We start from the raw sequence: 20545 nt of genomic DNA, 5'->3' as shown, positions 1-20545 counted from the left end.
TTCCGCGGACGTCGACGACGTCGCTCACGACGACCGCATTTTCCCGGTAAGTAATCGGGATTGAGTTACGTCGATGCGGTAGCAATCATGAGTAGCCACAAGCGATCCCGGGAAATCTCTAATGAACAGGAAATAATTAAAATCCTTTTCAGATGTTTATTTTGCTTGACTTTAGATATCAGAATGAATTTGTCCTTCATTTTTTTTATGGCATTCTTCATCCACGCCTTTGTGCCATTAGTTCTTTTTTAGTTTAATAATATTAAAATATTCTTACATAACACAGAGCAAGTAATTTTTCTTAATTCTTTTTTATTTTCTTTAGTTTGATATAGTTTATATGGTGTGCTGTTGTGTCATAATTGAAAAAAGATTAAATAATTATATTTTCATTACACTATTTTCATATAATGCAAGAGTTTTTTAAGATGTTATAGATATGTAAAAATGTTGGCGAGAAAGCATAGAAAGCAACATTTGCTAATGTTAAAATTAATATTTTGTGTCAACAGTTTAGAAAAGTACATAAAGATTTGTTCAGATAAAATATCGAGCTCCGCTAAAATAAACAATACACGTTTGCATTTATAACATAAATGTTAACTGAAAATTCTGAACATTTTTACTTTGGATGTACACGATATATTATTAATCAATTAATTAAATTTAGAATTAGGCAACCTCATTTGGAGTTAAATATTTGGTAAATAAAAAAGAATGTATATTTTTGTAAAGAATTGTATAAAAATAATTTTAGGATCATTATTGTAGTTCAAGTAGAATGCGTTAACTTTATTTATAGAACATATCGGGTGTAACAAATTATTTATATCTATTCACCCGCAAAAAATATGGATATTAATATAGTGGTCTATATTTTTTACAAGTGAGTATTCATATGTAAATATACAATACCTATATATAGAAAATATAAGAGATTTTTATCAAATACTTTAGAAATAATTATAATTTTTTAAATAAATCTGTCACATAACTAAATAACAAATTGCACATTTCTGGCAGATTACTCTTGCAGTTTAATTGGATTAATCAATTTTTGATCAGATATTAACAGATGTTATCAAAAGCCAAATTTTAAGTCGAACAGTCAATTTTAATGTATGATATTTTTTTATTCATATAATTAGCTCATAACTAATAATCTATCAATAATTAAAAATTACTTTGTCTTTCTTTCTTTATCTTTAATTTATATATTTTTGTATTAGAATAAAGTAAAAATAGAGAAGAATATACATTCTTTGAATTTATATTAAAATTTTTTTGTCACTGTAAAAATTAAACAAAACTATTTCTCTAAAGAGAAAGAAAAGAAAATAAAGATACGAGACATACGAATATCCCGATCGTAAGATCGAAGAACTGATCTGATAATAACCATTTGATCACAACTTAGTATCGATAAAAATGTATCGTAATCGTATTTTGGATTCACAGATCTGTCTGGTTCGATGAGTCGAACCAAACTGAATGTTCTCGTAGTTTGATCAATACAAGTAGCGCGCAGGCGTTCTCGGTAAATGGAAACACGAGGCTCTCTCGTTTTCCTGTTCACGTCTGATCGGAAACAGGTAGATGGTAAGAAAGGTGTACCGGGTAGGTGTAAAGCTTGCAAGAAGATATATAGCAGAAAGAGAGTCGATTTTTCTCGCCACAGCACACTTAAATTGGCTATTATCAAAAAAAGCTTTAGAGAAAAATAAATCTGCCAATTAGAAATATAGACTTTTTCTTTCTCATTCAGAAATTAATTGTTTTAAGAATAATTTAAAATTCTTTTATTGCCAAGGTAAATAAATTATTTCTGATCAATTTCTTAGCAGTAAAAATTTATTCAAAATTAAAACATAATATAAGCATAATATAAAAAAAACTATTCTTAAATAATTTTATCATCCCTTTTAGTAAAAGATTTAATCTTCTACTAAAAGGGATGATAAAATTATTTAAGAATAGTTTTTTATATTATGTTTTAATCTTGAATAAATAATTTTTACTGCTAAGAGAGAATTAATTGATCAAAAATAATTTATTTACCTTGGCAATAAAAGAATTTAAAATTATTCTTAAAACAATTAATTTCTGAATGAGAAAGAAAACCTCTATATTTCTAATTGGCAGATTTATTTCTCTCTAAAGCTTTTTTTGATAATAACCAATTTAAGTGTGCTGTGGTTTACGTTAAACCGAGACATAGATATTATTGATATATCTGAGAAACGTATTTGTCAAATGCACTTATCATCTGGGCCAATCATATTGGTGTCAGCTAGGAAACCTCCAATCATTTCAGAATGATAAGCTTCCTCGTCATTGAAGCTATGTATTTACGATTCTAATGGTCCTCGGGATATCAAATTACCGGCTTGAGATAACATTTTTGTCAATGTTCCTCCTACACAGCTATAACCGTAAATTTTTTGCTTGGTTTCGTTGATATCGCATATTGTGTTTATTCAGTTCTGCGAGAAAGACGCAAACAAAATTTCTCGATGGCACAACTCATAAATCCCCAACCGTATCTGCTAAAATTTTTTATTGGGAAACATATAACGAACGATTTTTATTCTTTATCAATTATTTTTTATTATTATCAGATTATAATTGTATAGCGTTTTATTCGCGAATTGTAATAACATCAACAACAATGTATTTTGATTTCTCACATATATTTAGAGGAATCAACAAATCATTGACGTGATATCAAATAATCGTTTCTCGCGTTATGTTATCAGTTATCTCAAACAAATGTGTTTCAGTGCGATCAAGTGCACAAAGTTTAATCTCGCGTTATTCGTTCTCTACGCTGTTGACCCTTTGGGTAATCCTGTGCTCTGCTGAAACGGGTTTGAAAGGACCAGCTTCGATCTCGGAGTAACAGAAATTTCAGGATATTTACCCATCCGGTGTCTCGATTGCTTTTCGATATTAAAACTCCAGTTTATACGAGCAATCCGGAAAACTGTATTGATTTCGAATATGTATATTAAAAAAATATATGTATATAACATGAACAAATATTTATATGTAATGTTCTAAATTTCCTGTATCATGTTTGTTTATTAAAACATTCACAAATTTATTTTACATATTATTGATCAATTTGGAGTTTATACATATATATCGGGGCAATAGTTTTTGAGTTATGGGTTTTGGAAAATCAAGAAATGTTCATAAAGTTTTAAAATAACAATTAATAAAATACTATTTTTCATCTATATGTTTTTAACTGAATGTACGTAATGTGTTTTATATATATATATATATAAATATTAAGAATCTTATTAGACCATATAGGTGAGAACACAACCAATAAGAAATAGGAACGGCCATAACGGTCGAAGCTGGATTTTCGATGCTTAAATAATTCAATGTGAATTTATATATACTATATATGTTGTATATATATGTATGTATATTATATATTAAGATTTGATATATTTAATATATTTTGTGTTAAATCTTAAAAAGTTTATATACAAAAAGATGTTTTGTCAAATTTTTATTGTCGGAAGTTGACTTTAGATTAATCAAGAGATCTCGTGGAGCAGGAATATAAAATTATGTAATGCTCACTGCAATTTTTATATACTCTGCTTTCTAATTTAATAATAACTCAGAACGAGAATTTTAACGGTAATTTTGCATTTATTTCGATATATTGTCTTTAATCGGATTAATTTGTACTTTACAGAGATTTCGATTAAAGCACGAATGCTTTTGCAATTAGATCAATCATAGTTGAAAAATCAATAAATTTGTGTAATGCGAAGATACATATAATGATTGATTTATCTTTGCATTATTAATAATTAGAAATATTTTGTGTTTGTGACACTATTAAAGACTACTTCGCATTCATCTAGGAATGCACCTAATCCTTGAGATATATATAAAAAATAGTAATCTTGTGTTACACACGCCCTCGACCTTTAAATCATCGTTGCGCTCCAACGAAGCAAGACATATTCCCGGTGATTGTCAATAACGTGCATTTTATATGTATTTTTATATTCTGAAATAAGAGTTTCCGCGTATTTATACATTTTTACATAAATTAACAATTCAATCTATTATCGAATCATCGTAACATTCTACTTTTCATGTCTTTATTACGTTATATTAAGTGTCGTAAATGACGTGAATAATTATTGGATTAAAATCTTAAGCACAGAATATCAGATCATGATCAAAATATTCAGTTAAACATATAAAGCATATATATCGACATAAAATTCTAGATTGAGTTTAAAATTTTAGAAAAATTTCAAGTTCAGAATTACGGAATTATTTTATTACAAGGCTAAAATAATTTAAAAAAAAAGGATAAAGCCAACAGACATTAATAAATTCACTTATTGTCTGCCAAGCAAATTTGTTCAAGTCGGGCGCGGTATTTTTTTCTGCGATAACGACATTAAGTACATGGTCACGAAGCAACATAACCGTATATGTACATAAAATGAATAACATGCTATTTATATTATGCTAAATGCATGTTAAATTTTATGCATTAGAAAATAAAAACTTATTCTAATTAAGTTTCTTGTTATAATTTGAAAAAATTGTGTCCTCTTTGCGTCATATTCACGTTGGTCACATATTTTTCATGTCACACATTGAATCAGATATTTTTTTTATAGTTATACACAAACAGAAAATCACGCAGTATTGTACCATGAACAAGCAATGTTGCAGTTTGGATAAATAAACGGATAAGATATGTAATCTGTACCATATTAATGTTTTATGCATAACATGTGTTATTATATAACATATTTTCACTTCATAAAATTGATAAACATTTTCAAGCATAGTAAAAAGAGAAAACTGATGTTAATTTAATTTTTTATAATTTTTATAATTATAAATTACGATCTGAAAAATAAATTACGTTACGAAACGAGTTTTAACTTTATTCAAAAAATTGAAGTTGAGGGTGTTTTTACAAGATGAAATTAGTAGTAGTATACGAAACTTAATTGTAAATCTGGCATAAGGAAAATATGAAAAATAATAATGATATAAATTTAATAATAAGCATCTTAAAACACTTTAAAAATTTATTGTGAAAAAGATCACTTTATAGGGTTTAAACCTGAACTTCCGACTTTCCGGGACAGGCGTAGATGTTTAAAGATGTATTTATATAAATATTAGTAATTTGAAACCTACATTAGCGCTCTTAAGCAATTAACGTTCATTTAATTTTGATGCTTAATTTTAAAAAGACGATGGAAGGTAATTCCATGTGAGACTTATCCCTGATAGGAATAAGCACGTACTGGAAAATCCACTTCAGTATAATTATGAACAAAAGTTGCCTCTATGCCTCTCGTTTTGAAATGGTACTCACGCGATTAAGAGCTATCTTCTATTGTAAAAGAATATATGATGAGAATTTAAATAATCGAAGCAGATGCTGAATCTGTAGAAACTATCATAATGTGAAATGCGATCAATATATGTATTTTTACATGATTTTATACACAGACAAATAATGATTATGCATTATAGTCAATGCGCCATCTTTTCTAGTAAATCATGTGTATATCGCATTCTTGGCAAATACAAAAACAATGTTGTGTGGATCGTAATATTCTTTGATGCGCATAGCGGAAAAAAATAGTAGAAACTTTTAAAAGTGAGCATTTGTGATGACCTACTTCAGTTTACGAGTGGCATATGCAAACGCGCGATACATTTTCCAATTACCTTCGGTATATTCGGAAACATGCTCGCCTCTTAGTTATGGCCTACATTAATCAATAAATTTCCGAGAGGATTTTCATATATATGGAAAGTCCATGGATGCAATAATAATAGGATGAAAAAAGTACAATTGAAAAGTATGATGTTTTAGAAAAGATTTTGCCAATTAACATATTTGTGTCTTTATCGCACATGCATGTATTTAATTATATATTTTTTAAATAAACGAGACTATATATCTGAAATAGAGATGAAAATGACCAAATTTTACGATAATTTACTCGGTAATTTACCGTAAACTAGTCAGTAATTTATGGAGGCTGGTAAAATGGTAATTTAAAAAAATTATAAAAATAAAGTAATTTGATATAAAAGTACATTTAGTCATTAAGTTAAAAAGTTTAAAAACACTTTATTTAATTTAAATTTTTATTTTGATGCTACTTATTGATATAATAATTAAGAAACTATGTAAATACGTAGTAACTAAAGAAACTTTAAATAAATTATTAAAATTTTGAAAACAAAAAGTGTGACATGTACAGTAGTCTTAAACTATATTTTTTATACCTTATAAACTTAGAAAATTAAATGATAGAAATAGAAGAAAAAAATATATCATCGCGTGTAACTTTTCAAATTATGTGATTTTAAAAAATCACATACTGATTTGGAACAATCCATTGCGTGATTTACATGTTTTAATTACATGATTTCGTTATGTAATTTTGTGACATAATTTTTTTCAATAGGGTACGTTTAGATTTAGTCAATAGCTCTGTTATTCTATCAGCGATTCTTATTAGAAATATTGAATGATTGTATAATTTTATACAATATATAAGTACGAAAATACCAGTCTATTTGTGCATAAAACTATAAGAAACAATAAATTTTACCAAAATTACCAATAAATTACCATTTTACCATAATTTTACCATAAGTAATTGTAAAATTGAATTTGACAGTAATTTTGCATCTCTAATCTGAAATAATGAATTGATTAAAATATTTTTTTTTGGTTATTGTCCATAAAAACAATATTATCAGATATAGAAATATTTAGTAATTACATTCTTCACGTTTGACATTGTAAATCATTAAGTATACTTAATAGAATTAAATAATTTGAAAAATTTATTGAAATGAAAAATGAAATAAAATATTAGATTTGGAAACAAAATGGACTAACTTTAGAAACAAATCATTTATTTGTGGTCAAATAAAATAACATATATAATTATACGAATCAGATATAGTTTTAATCATGAATAAGATTAAGATATTATCTGATTTATTATACAAAAATGATTTTATTTAGTTTCAGGGTTGATATGAAGTTACGTTTTTAGAAACGATGTTATCTTTGCAACCAGTTAATATCAGTGTGGCGTCAATAACAGTATGTGATTGTGTGATTTTCTGATATTTCGCAGAGTAAGCTGTGAATCAGATATAGTTTTAATCATGAATAAGATTAAGATATTATCTGATTTATTATACAAAAATGATTTTATTTAGTTTCAGGGTTGATATGAAGTTATGTTTTTCGAAACGATGTTATCTTTGCAACCAGTTAATATCAGTGTGGCGTCAATAACAGTATGATTGTGTGATTTTCTGATATTTCGCGGAGTAAGTTATAAAAGGGGTCGGTAGATAACTGACGGAAACAGAGCAACTAAATTAATACAATATTTTTATTGCAATTTCATCGAGTATGTGTGTACATTGGACGTAATTAAGAATATTAAAAAATATGTTATTGCTATTTGTTCATTTGTGAACACGCTAATGCTTGAAACATAACGCATTCGTAAGCGAACGTTATACGTATATTTATTGCCTTAGGCGTTAATTTTCAATAAATTTAATTACAATTTAAAGAGAAAAAATCGGAAATAATCTATTATTATTCGCGAATAAAGCAGCAATATATAAGTTTTAACATAAACCATCAATTATATTATTAAATATCATTTCTATACTGAAGATACATGATGTTACGTCATATTTTAAATATGTATATTTATATAATTAATATATACTTTATTAAACAAGAAAATATACAGAGTATATCAGATCACCTGTATCATCTTTTTTTCTCTTATTAGGCTGCTCCTCACCCTGATGAAATCAACTGCAATGTTCACGAAACGTTGGCATTCTAAGAATGAATTTCGACACGGACATAATTCGCGAAACGCATAATTTCTGTACAAATCATATTAATTTTTTTCAATCAAAATAAAAATGGAGAAAAACCTTTTTAAATTTCCTTGATCACATAGGGTTTGATTTAAAAAAAATTTAATTTTAACTTCCGATAACTTTTGATGTTTGGATAAATGGATAATTCATAACTTGTAACAATTTCCTCATTTTTCTCGTAAACCGTAAATAATATTAAAAAATTCAGGCAAATGTTGTTTGTTATTAAAAGAACTCCAACAATAACTTATTCAATTTATGTTTCTATTAAAAATTTCAGATTTGACCCAAGTTTACTTTACTTCCGGTAAACCGAAGTAGTTTCCGGAAAAATGAAATTCCACCATTACATAGTTTAAATAGGCTTTAGTAATGAAAATGTTTTTTCTAACCATTATCTATTATGTTTTTTCTACCATTATCTATTTCTGAGAAAAAAGATGCTACGAGTGATATATCCTATATATTGTACAATATTTTGTTATTTAATTGTACAATGATTTATTTTAATTATTACACAATTAATTTGAAAATATAATCATTACACGATCATTATGTAATGATGAACGGCACGAGTTAATATTTATTTTTTTTTATTTTTGCCTTTTATTCTATATTTTTGAACATTTTTGAAATTTTAAATTTATATTATTAAAATAATATTGTTTATAGTATTAAATTGATCATTTCAAACGCTAGCCATGTTAAAATATAGAACAAAATTATTAGTTTGATGAATTCTCTATATACATATATTGTACATTTATGAAGCATATTTATCTCACATGAAAATACACGCACATATTTTGATTATAATCTGTCAAATGAAAGGGATTGATGTAATTATGAAAATTACGAATCATTCAATCGTTCAATCCGTTAAATCTATCTGCTATATATTCAGTTTCTTCGCGTTTATTATCAAATCTTTCCGTTCGTTTCGTATTACCTATATTTTAACAGCTCTTCTTTAGTAACTCTTCTTTTGTTCTCTGCATCTAAAGTGCATCTTTAGAGTTCGATATATAGTTCATATTGATCCTTCTTTCTAATGTAAAAGGAAGTTTTAGAGTTCCAGAGTTATGAACATAAAACAACAATGTGAAATTTTCAACACTGCGATAGATGATAGAAAAAATAAATACTGCAAGTTTAAAGAAAGAGAACGCTTTGAAATATATACGCTGAAAAAAAAGATTGGCTGCTGCAGCAAATTAGATGGTAAAATATGGCATAGCATTTTTAATTGGTTGCAGCAATCAATTTTTGGTTGTGTTAATCTATCGAAATCCTATACTGACATTGCAGATAGGCTAACGCAACCAAAAATTGGCTGTTGCAGCCAATTAAAAATGCTATGCCATATTTTACCATCTAATTTACTGCAGCAGCCAATCTTTTTTTCAGTGTAGGTACGAAATTTTGCGCAACAACAATTCGCCATTTTAATCGTACTATTATATTTCTTTCCTTATTAGGAGAATGCTGGAAATGAATGCTGTGAAACTTGGTAAAGTTTAATATTCTGACGGTTTGTTTTAGTCATACCTTTGTATTTCTTTCATTGTTGCTAGTATTTAATTCAGACAACAATTTCTGAGATTTGGGTAACACCAATAAAAATGCTTCAAAAGGCTGTTAAATATTGATATATGTGTGATTCGAATTTATCGTCGGAAATTATCTTCGCGACGTAAGCGCAAAGAATTCTTCTATCTTATCATTTCGATTTCATTTTCATTTAACATAATTCGGATTATATGTTATTTATCATCTGGCAGTTCCGGTCTCTGATTATCTTCTCGGTTAGTAATTCTGCTTCTGTATAAATTATGTATTGATTTAGTTGTACGTGTACTGCAGCAAGAACTGCTTCTTTGAATTATTCGCTGAAGTTTTAATTTACTTCATCAACTTCTACTTCACATCTTTATAATAAAATTATATGGTAAAATTCTTATGAAAATTCTCATAAAAGACTTAAGGTGCGTTCGGCGAGACTTATTACGCTGTGTCATTTTATTCTTGTTTTACGTCTAATAAACAATGAAGATACACTCTTGTAATTTGAAAATTTTAATTAAAATTTTATGAAACAAAATCGAATGCAAGTTAAATAGTTACATGAAATTAAGTAATTTCATTAAAAAAAAAATAAGCATTAGATTTTTAAAATAAGGCAAAGTTTTCAAATTGCCAAACACTGTCTTTAAAAAGATTGGCGAATCTTGAATCAACGTGCACTACTTTTTCAAGGCTGGTCTTATTGGCTTATTGTATAAAGGGACATTCTGCTGCAGACAATTCCAACAGACCAACGCATTGCTGGCGTTGTTCCATTACCGTTCGCGCATTACTCTCTTTGTTGGGCGTCTTGTTCACACATTCTTATTTGTCGTTGTCTCGCATGGGGAGAAAGAATGTAATCGGCCGTTCGGTATAAAAAAGATATCTTATAATGTTGTGAATTTCGAGAATTTCGAAGAATGCGATTTACCACAGTTTACTAAGAGAATGATTTTCTCTGTAGGTAGCGAGATGTACCTACATACAGTCCAATAAGTATTTCATGGGAAACACACTTGTCTATGAGGAGCACGATGGCGAAAACGAGAGAAGGACAAATGTATTTTTACACAAGAGAGAGGAAGAGAGAGAGGGAGGGAGGGGGAGAGAGAGAGAGAGAAACGTAGTTGAATGCATTCGCAAAATAATGCACGGCCTTCTTTATATTTTATATCACTGAACGTGGACCGCTCGCGATACAAGTTTCCTTACATGGCTCGAAGAAGGTTGTGGATAAATAACAGCGTAATGGCAGTCACAAAACGCTGAGGCTATATTTTATTTTGGCACAGAATGTAGAACAACTAAGCGGAAGGGCATGAAAGGGATAGAAACGGAAGTAGCGATATAACAGTATACGAAGTAACAGGCAGAATTGTAATTGCTCTTGGTATAGTATATGATTCATGGTATATACAGTGTTTTATTTACTAGACTTATAGTGTGTGTAAGGCGCTATTTTTTAAAATAAAAATATTTACGAGAAATTGTGCACTTTTAATTGTTTTCAAGTAGAAGATTGATAAATCTTGTATTTGTTAAGAAAAAAAATTTATTGTCAATATTAATCAATTTAATCATCAATCAAATCAACAAAATCAATTAAATTCATCAGTATTATTCAGAAAATATCTCTTGAGAATGTGTTATCTGATATTTCACACAAAAATAAAGTTTTATAAGATTCTATTATACAATTGTTCCGATGCTATCAATACTATGATGTATTGATAACATATAATTATAATTAAAATATACATGATTTCAAAGAACCGAATGTTTCTTCTGCACATCGCAGCTACATATTATCAGTTACAAAATCTCTAAATACCACTTGTTGAACGAAACTATTATTTCTCAAATCGACAAAGTGTCATCCATACCTATCTATTTCATATATACGAGTTTAATATGGTTCTTATATTTCTCAGAAAAATGAGACCTACATCATTGTATTTCAGCTTTTATTTTTCTTTTTGTATTTGTGGTCTAACGAAAAGATTATAATGTGATTAAATCCTATGTTTTAATTAGTTTCTAAATATACTCCAAAAATTAAATTTTTGAAAAAGTAAATAATAAGAATAAATATCAATTCTTAATTCATTATTCACGTGACTTTTTTAACTTTTAAGTTTTAACTTTTAAGTAAGTAATTACTTGTGTGGACTGTTTCTAACATCCCAACATTATATCTCAATTTTCATTGTTCCCTTTGATGATTTACCTTGATAATAATTTAATAATATTCTATGTATCCTTTAAATAAAGATAAATGCAAAATTTTTTTAAAATTGTGAAACAACTTACGCTAAATATAATAATATGTATAAATACTATATTTAGCGAATTTATAAGTGTGTTAGTAGGAATGTTGCTACTAGGTTGCTAGTAGGATAAATTATATATATATATATATAGGGTGGGGCATTTTAATCGCTCTAGGCGGATATCTCAGAAACTAAGAAAGATACAGGAAAAAGTTTTATATAAAAGTTGTAGGTTTTTTTGGGAGAAAGAAAGTAAAAATAACAAATTTTATATATAGGGCATTATCAAGGTCAGATAAAGGTCAAATCGATTTTTTTTAATGGAACATCCTATTTTTGATGCCAGAATTTAATAGCTGGTAGTAATAGCTTTTCAAAACACTATAATAAAGTTATTTTTCATTAAGTACTTTTCAAGTTATAAAGCAAGTTATAAAGCGGAAATTACTGTACCGCCGACATCAGTATTACTCAACGTGTCCAACCGACGGCTAAAACTTCTTGAATGTTGTTTAGGATCATGTCCTGGATAACATTTGTTAAGATTAAGGCCATTGGAAATTATTCCTCTTATTTTCATTTTTGCATTAAAAATTTATTTTTACGTAAAAATGAAAATAAGAGGTACAACCTCCAATGGCCTTGATTTTGATAAATGTTATCCAGGTGACGATCCCGAACAACATTAGGTTTTAGCCGTCGGTCAGACACTTTTGGTAGTGCTAATGCCGGCGGTATTGTAATTTCCAAGCTTTATAACTTGGTTAAAAGTACTTAATGAAAAATAATTTTGTTATTGTGATTTGAAAAGCTCTCTTAATACCAGCTATTAAATTCTTGCATCAAAAATAGTGTTATATTAAAAAAAAATCGATTTGACCTTGATCTGACCTTGATGTCAGGCCCCCATATACAAAATCTATTATTTTTACCTTCTTTTCCCCAAGAAAACCTACAACTTTTATATAAAACTTTTTCCTGTATCTCTCTTAGTTTCTGAGATATCTATCTGGGGCGATTAAAATGCCCCACCCTATATATGTTATATGTCGATTATTCCTCTTCATCTAAAATTTTTACACATAAATTGTCTATAAATATCTCCATAAATCTCTATTAATTAAAATATGATAGTAATCTATTTAATTAATATCATATTAATTAATATCATAAAATATTATCATGATTAAATGAACTCGAAACTGATCGACCTTATGTTCGACTAATTATTGAAACAACATAAAAACAATATGCATTACATGATAAACGCTCTAATAAAGCCTGATTAATAATATCGCAATTTAAATGTTTCCAATTTTTGCTTTGTTTTATTAATTTCTATTTGCTACGACCAAATTATTTATCCTTCATGCTTATACGCGAGGAAATATAATTAAACGAGTTCAAGGTAAACTCGAGTGTGTATTCAAGGGAAAGCATTTGCATGTTTGTTACTAATTGTAGGAGCAAGGTAAAATATTTTAAGATAAGATACGTCTGACATAAGAAGTGCGAAACTCGAGCATTTCCTCGATGCGAAACGTTGCCTCGATTTTATCTTTTCTCTGAGAAACGATTGCGTCATTGTCTATTACAGACTTATTTCCATCAGCGAGCTTGCGCTCTCGATATTTTTCATCTCACTTTTATTCATCGCGTCCTAACGGTTTAATGGATACATTCTTTTCTTTTAGATTCATTATCAAACTTACGATAATTTTCATTCCTCGAAGCATCGCAAGATATTCCACTTCGTCAGACATTCATCAAGGAAAAAGTTTGCTCTCGATAGTCCAAAGTGAGAAGTTTCAACAGAAAGTTGGTTAAGAAACTTACAGTTTTACGAATATTAATGTAGCAAGGTCGTACGTAATCTTCGAATGAAAAAGAGTAATTTTCAAAGTTTCAGTTTTTCATTTAATTCGGTTGTCATTGAAATTTCATGTACCTTTTTGATAAATATAATAAATTTAAGTAGATGAATGGATTGGTAAATTTGATTTATTTATTAATATTGAATAAAATTGTCATTCTGTTGCAGTAGCACTAAATTTATTGAATCTCTAATTTTGAGCTGTGTTGCATTTCATACATTTCTCATTTTCATTGCACATCGAATTTTAATGAGTCGCATTGTATAAAACCGATTCTATTCTACCCGGGTCATATTATTTCTCCTTATCCAAGCTTGTTTCAATTTCCGCCACTGTTTCCACGCGTGTCGGTAAATTTGAAATTCGTCCAATATCCAAGAAGAATGTAACGAATTTTCAGTTACTCTTGCCGCGCTTCGACGATCATATGCGCTTCAAATACATTTTTGATGATCGAACAAAATGTCGTCACAATGCACGCGATTTCCGATACATTCCATATTTATTATTAAATTTCGTTCAAATGCATTTCCTCAACCTGTTTACAGATAGTCACATATGTATGTCATGACATATATTTTGATCTTTCACAATATGACGCAAATACAGTAGATGCTGATTCAAGATTATAAAGTTACTTTATCTAATTGTAAGATATAGTGATAAATCGTGTAATATGGTTCAATTAATATAAATTAAAAATAAATGTGTTAAGAAATGCTACGAACTAAAAGACAACATGTAAATATGTAAATAAAGGATATAATATAATTATTAAGAACTAAAACAAATTAAAAATAGATTTGTGTTTCTCAACCAAAGAACAGATACGTTTTCTCGCATTACAGCTTCAAAATTTTAACTTATTTTTATATTAACGACGAAATAAGTGTATTAACAAGTAAAAAGTTTTTGTATTAGAACAGATACGAAGGATTTTTTATTATTGAACACTGTATAATATTATATGATTTTAAAGAATTTGACTTGATACTATTTTAATTATGATACTTCTGTGAATTTTTTTGCCCACTATGACATTTTCAAAGGAGTTTATTAGTTTGACATCTTATAATACACGTTATATCATTGCTTGGACTTAATATCAGATTGATAACGACAGGACGCAATTAAGTGACCAATTTATACCAGAAGTCTGTACTTTTTATCTTTTTATATATTAGTTGAACCGTTTATAATTTAAATATGTATATTTTTGTGTAACATTGAAGATGACCCGAAACGGACTCGAAACGACGTTTGTTATTTTTAATTTGTTTTCTTAATAATTATATTATATCTTTTATTTAAATATTTACATGTTGTCTTTTGGTTCATAGCCATTCTTAACACGTTTATTTTTAATAGTGATAAATATTTATTTCCTCAGTATTATCTTTGATTAAGATAATCTTTGATTAGATTTATAATTATAAGCTATCATATTTAATACGTGATAATATCACACTTAATTCAGTAGCAAACTTATTCAGATTATTTCTTCTATTTTGCAATATATATGTACTATGAGTTTTAATTAAATGAATAGTAAAACCGAGTGCAGTTACATTGCTTGGAATTAGCTCTAGTTAATTATATTTCATTCTTTATCTATGTTACGCTTTTTATTTGAATATAGCTTTACTATTTACCTTTATTAAAATATAGATAACGTAAAAGAAGAGATAAAAGAAGAAAAGAAATAGAATTTCTTGCTTTTTATTTATTTTGTGTTTATGTCACAAAATTATGAGATATTCGTACATTTTTAATATTTATCAGTATAAAACACGATAAAATTTTTGTTTGCATAGAAATGATACATAGAAAGACAGCGAATTGTATGCAAAATTTTTATGTAATGAAATTTAAACTGTACAACGAGGCCATAATTTGCCTATCGATTGGGTATGTTATTAAGAGTTCATCGATTTTTGTTCTATTTTTGTTCTCCAACTATCTCGGATTTATTTCTGGAAATTTTCCGGAGATGACGTTAATATTTTAAGTACTTTGTAAACCACGCTATTGGCAATATGAGCGGCAAGGAGTCGATCGACAACTCTATTCGTGCTTTGGCAAAAGCAACGCTTTCCGAAGTATGTGGTACACGGATAAAGAAACTTTAAATTCTCTCTTCTCTGAAACGGGATATGGAAATCGGATCCTTGACATTGGATATTCTGGGCATATCGATATCAAAGTCTGCTAAATTTCACAAATATAAATCGACCTTTATAAAAGACAATCTAATGTTGTTACATTTTTACGGTTTTCTTATATCAAAAATAATTAAATCACGTTAAGTTGTAAAAGAATCTTCGTCATTTAAACATTTAAAATTTATAGAAATATGAGATTAATATTTGAACTTTAAATCAAACTATTGATTGTTCTCTAAAAATAATACCGTAGTTAAAAACGGAAAGATCGTGATTATATTTCGTTCAAATAATAAATTTAAAATAAAAATTTTATTAACGATCTCATTATAATATATATTTTTTGTCATTACTTTTAAAATAAACTAACAATTGCGAGCTTTAATTGAGTGAAATTCTCTAATGTGTTTTGTTGAACATGTTGTAGTTGCAGGACAGAATGTTATTATAAATGAGATTTGCCCTTTACAAGAACACTATGCATACTTATGTGTATTCATTACTGTCATAGTAGTCGGCGCAATACATGAATGTGCATGAGTACCAAGAGTGTCCCAGGAGTAATATACGTATCGCGCTGTCATATTGACGCAAAGTGACGACCTTATTCGTCACATTTGTGGTAATTGGAACAGATAATTGGAAAAAGTTTCGCAGATTCATTAGCGAGTGATTGTTGGAGCGACTGAATGTGCGTCGTTCGAAATAGGATTACACGCCTGAGTATTTATTTTAATCGTGCTCTATATGCTTCTCTCTTTTTCTTTCTATCCTGCGCCCGCTCTCAAAAATTTATATCATAATTAAAATTCTGAAATAACTCTAGCAGGTAAATTGATTTATGTAACTATGTAGAAAATTCAATTTTCTGCAGTAATGGTTGCTTTTATAATTGTTGATTACCTATTTAATTTTTGTATGTCATATGCAATGAATTATTATTAATTTAAATGTATTTTGCTTTTTATATACTATATATTTAATATATACTATATATAGTGTATATATATATATATTTAGCGTTATTAAATATGATCTCTTTCTAGATTTTCTCAAGAATTTTTATATTTAATTGGTATAAGAGAATTGAATCTGCCGTTTACTTTGTTCGCATTTATCTTCTTAATAGACTGTTAGCTTGTTTTTGCCATATTACATTATCAATAAACACACAATTGCAAATTAAAATGGTTCTTACACCAATAAATCTGAGAGATGTCCTTTAAATAAAAATCTTTCTTTTAGAAAAAAAACCAAGACTTTTCTAAATATCCTGCAATATAATTGTAGAAATGTGTTCACGGCGAGTTTATCAAAATTAAATTTCAGATGGTAACAGCAATTTAATGTGCGATGATCGACATGCTCGCTTTAATTCAGCCCGTGAACACGTTTTCAATCTAGTGACGTATCTACAAAAAGAAATTCGATTCTACGATCGATGAAAATTTGTTAGAAGATTTTTATCATTACTTTACGGCGGCGCGGCGTGTCAGGTACGGAAAAAAAGATGAACTGGGAAGTTCATAGCGCGATAAAAATTAGACGATGTTCTCAGCGTGAGGAAAATGAAATAACCCAGAGCGAATCGCGTCGTGTCGTTTATCGTGATCTACCGTGATCCACTGAGGATTATCACGAACACCTTCGGCGGTTCAACGTTTAAACTTTGCTCTTTGAAACGATTTTTCTCTCTATTAACTTTTAAGCGGATTCTGTTGACGCTTCTACAATCTAATTTCCTATAAATTGCTTCATGTTGTTTCAACTGAAGCTTATGAAAGACATAATTGCAAAATAAATAGAAGTTATAAATATACATAAAGATAAAATTAGTACTAATACTACTGATGCATATTAAATGTTTATTCTTTTCGTTAAATCGATTTTTTTTAATATGCGTTGGGAAAATATTTTTAATTAAATCTTTTGTGTGATACGAAAAATTTTCATGGAAAAAGTTAATATGTGGAAATAATAGCTGTGTATACAATAATCTGTTTTCAAGCAAAGTTTTTAAATCGTGTTAATTACATTGTTCGAAAAAAAAAAAATATCTAAACGAGATTAGTCATTTCCCGTTTTTTCGGCATTAAATACGAATCTGGTTCCCAAATTGTTTCATTACGTCATAATTTTGAGAAATTGACAGTTAAACTTGTATGAAAAAGAGCTATTTTCAAGTACTTTGTTATATTATAACTACGATATGTGACGTGTTGAAGAAGTTTTATTCCAATCAAAATAAAATATGCTCTTAGGTCTTTCAGTCATCAAGAGGAATTTTTAATGTCGGTCATGGTTAATAAGATATTAATAGTTATGGGGTCTATTGTAGAAAAAATGTCAGTGACGATTTATCGAATAGTTTTCAATTATGTTTATTTAAACTTAAGAAATTCTTAGATTAAATACGAGTCCGATGTCAAAATTGATAAATTCAAAATTATGACAGGCATTTTGAATTTGTCAATTATGACATTAGATTCATATTTTGCGGCCTAAAAAACCCTTAAATTTATATAAATATAATTGAAAGCTTTTGGTAAATCAATGACTTAATTCACAATTATTCCATAGAAAACCCCATATTATAACTATGAATCTCATTAACCGTAGCCGACACTAAAAATTCTTTTTGAGGACTGAAAGTTCTAGAACGTATTTCATTTTGATTGCACTAAAATCTCTTTAGCATGTCACATATCATAGTTATAATATGAAAATATTCCTGAAAATACTCCTTTTCTGCGTAACTTTAGCTGCAAGTTTCTCAAAATTGTGATATAATGAAGTAATTTGGAAACCGAATTCGTATTCAAAGAAATTTTGGGAAATAACTTGTCTCGTTGCAGTGTTCAAGAAAAGTCATTTTTTATCGAATAGTGTTACTGAAAGATAAATTGTTTGAGATAAAAATTAACATTGTTAATAATAATAGAATTAGTTTTAGAATAATAATTGAATGATAGAATAATAGAAAATTAATAATAACAAAAAAAATTTTTGATTGTCATCTTTGTAAAACGTACGTAAAATGTTTCTGTAATTCTGAGCTTTTGAGTTTTTGTTACATAGCTTATAAAATTGCTGGAATTACGTGAATTCAGACGCTTTATGAGTTGTTAGACGCAATTTTGGTTTTTTTTACTAAAACACATATTGCTAACGTGCAAAAGAATATTGAAATTACAAATTTTTTTATTATGTTGCGTTCTATTAATCGTTGTAATGAATATGTAACATATATAGAATATGAGATGCTTTGAAGTTATGCTAAAATTAAACAGTATATTAATTTTGCATTTCATTATATCTATGAAGTTTCGTCAAAATTAATATCTGATCTTTATTCGTGCAACTCCGAAGATTGATATCAGAATTGGTAATTTATCAACATTATGAAAATTTTAGTGTGCATGATTTTCACGGTAATCTATTTTAGGTTAAATAAGTTATTCTGTCTCGGTTTTCGTGACGTGACGGTGCGAAGCGGATGACGCATAAACAGCTGCATAGATGCGCTCGCCTCTCTGACGCATTACTATATTTTATTCAGTCCTTCGTGTCGCTAGTAACAAAGCGGAAAACGAGACGAACAAGATCATCAGTTACGTGTACGTTTCGTCAAAGGATTGTTGAGAAAGTTGAAAGACGCTTTTGACTTGAAACATTATATGACGTAGATCCAAGCTTTAAAGTAAAATAAATTTTATGGTTGGATAAAAAGATTTCTCTTTGTGAAAAAATAAATCAAATAAAAGGACTGGCGAATTTAAGAAGGAAGCGAGAATATTAAAGTCAGTATAAGCTAACAAATGTATTTAATGTACGGTATTACTATTTAATGTATGACGTTTTGCAAACCAAAGCCATCATTTATAATATCTATGTATATCTAATGACTGAATTAATTAAATTGTCTATTTCATGCAAATTTTACAAAGTAAAAAGTATTCATTATTAACGTGCTTGATAATAAGTAGATATGTCGGATAATACAGACAATATATATGTCTAAAAAATATAAAGACATTTTCTAAACATTATACGTCTTGTCTCAGTACGCTATTCAGATAACTAACAAAAGAGAGTCACAGTTAGGAGATATTTCCTAGTAGAATTAGAACTATCGTATTAATATCATCTTGTTGTAACAATAAGCGTGAGATATCCACATTATTCTGAAAGCTTTTATTTGTATTAACTTTACCGGCATTTTACCTATGAGGTTTGTGCATACGCGTGTAAAATCGAAAAATAGTTGAAATACTCTTTGTCTCTTTGTCGAGATAAGAATGTATAACTATAATGACATGGCATTCACCAGAACTCTGAAAGGATTGAAATACATTCTGATAAGCATCAGCATAGCAATAATGTATTTTACATATCGCGTAGTCCTTTGTGATGCCTGTTCATATAAAGCGTAATGATTGATATCTATAAGGAATGACGTATCTTCAAGAGAATATTACAGAAACTGCTGAGGGACATTAATGAAATTCGAATCTCTCGAAAGGGGCAAGATCTTTTTTCTCTTGTAGGGAATAGATTCAACCGAGCGTTCAATTTCATTTTCACATGAGGGTATATTTTAGTATTAAGGCTCGGAAGAGACCGGGAAGACGCGCTCGATGTCTGACTCTCCATCTTCGTAATGGCGTTTTTATGTTAGCATTGGCTAGCTGAGCGAATGGGCTTTCGTATAGAAGAGAATGCGAGTGAT

Source organism: Mycetomoellerius zeteki, unplaced genomic scaffold (assembly GCF_001594055.1).
Source record: "Mycetomoellerius zeteki isolate Tzet28-1 unplaced genomic scaffold, Tzet1.0 scaffold191, whole genome shotgun sequence".
Lineage (NCBI taxonomy): Eukaryota > Metazoa > Arthropoda > Insecta > Hymenoptera > Formicidae > Mycetomoellerius > Mycetomoellerius zeteki.
This window is presented reverse-complemented; position numbering follows the sequence as displayed.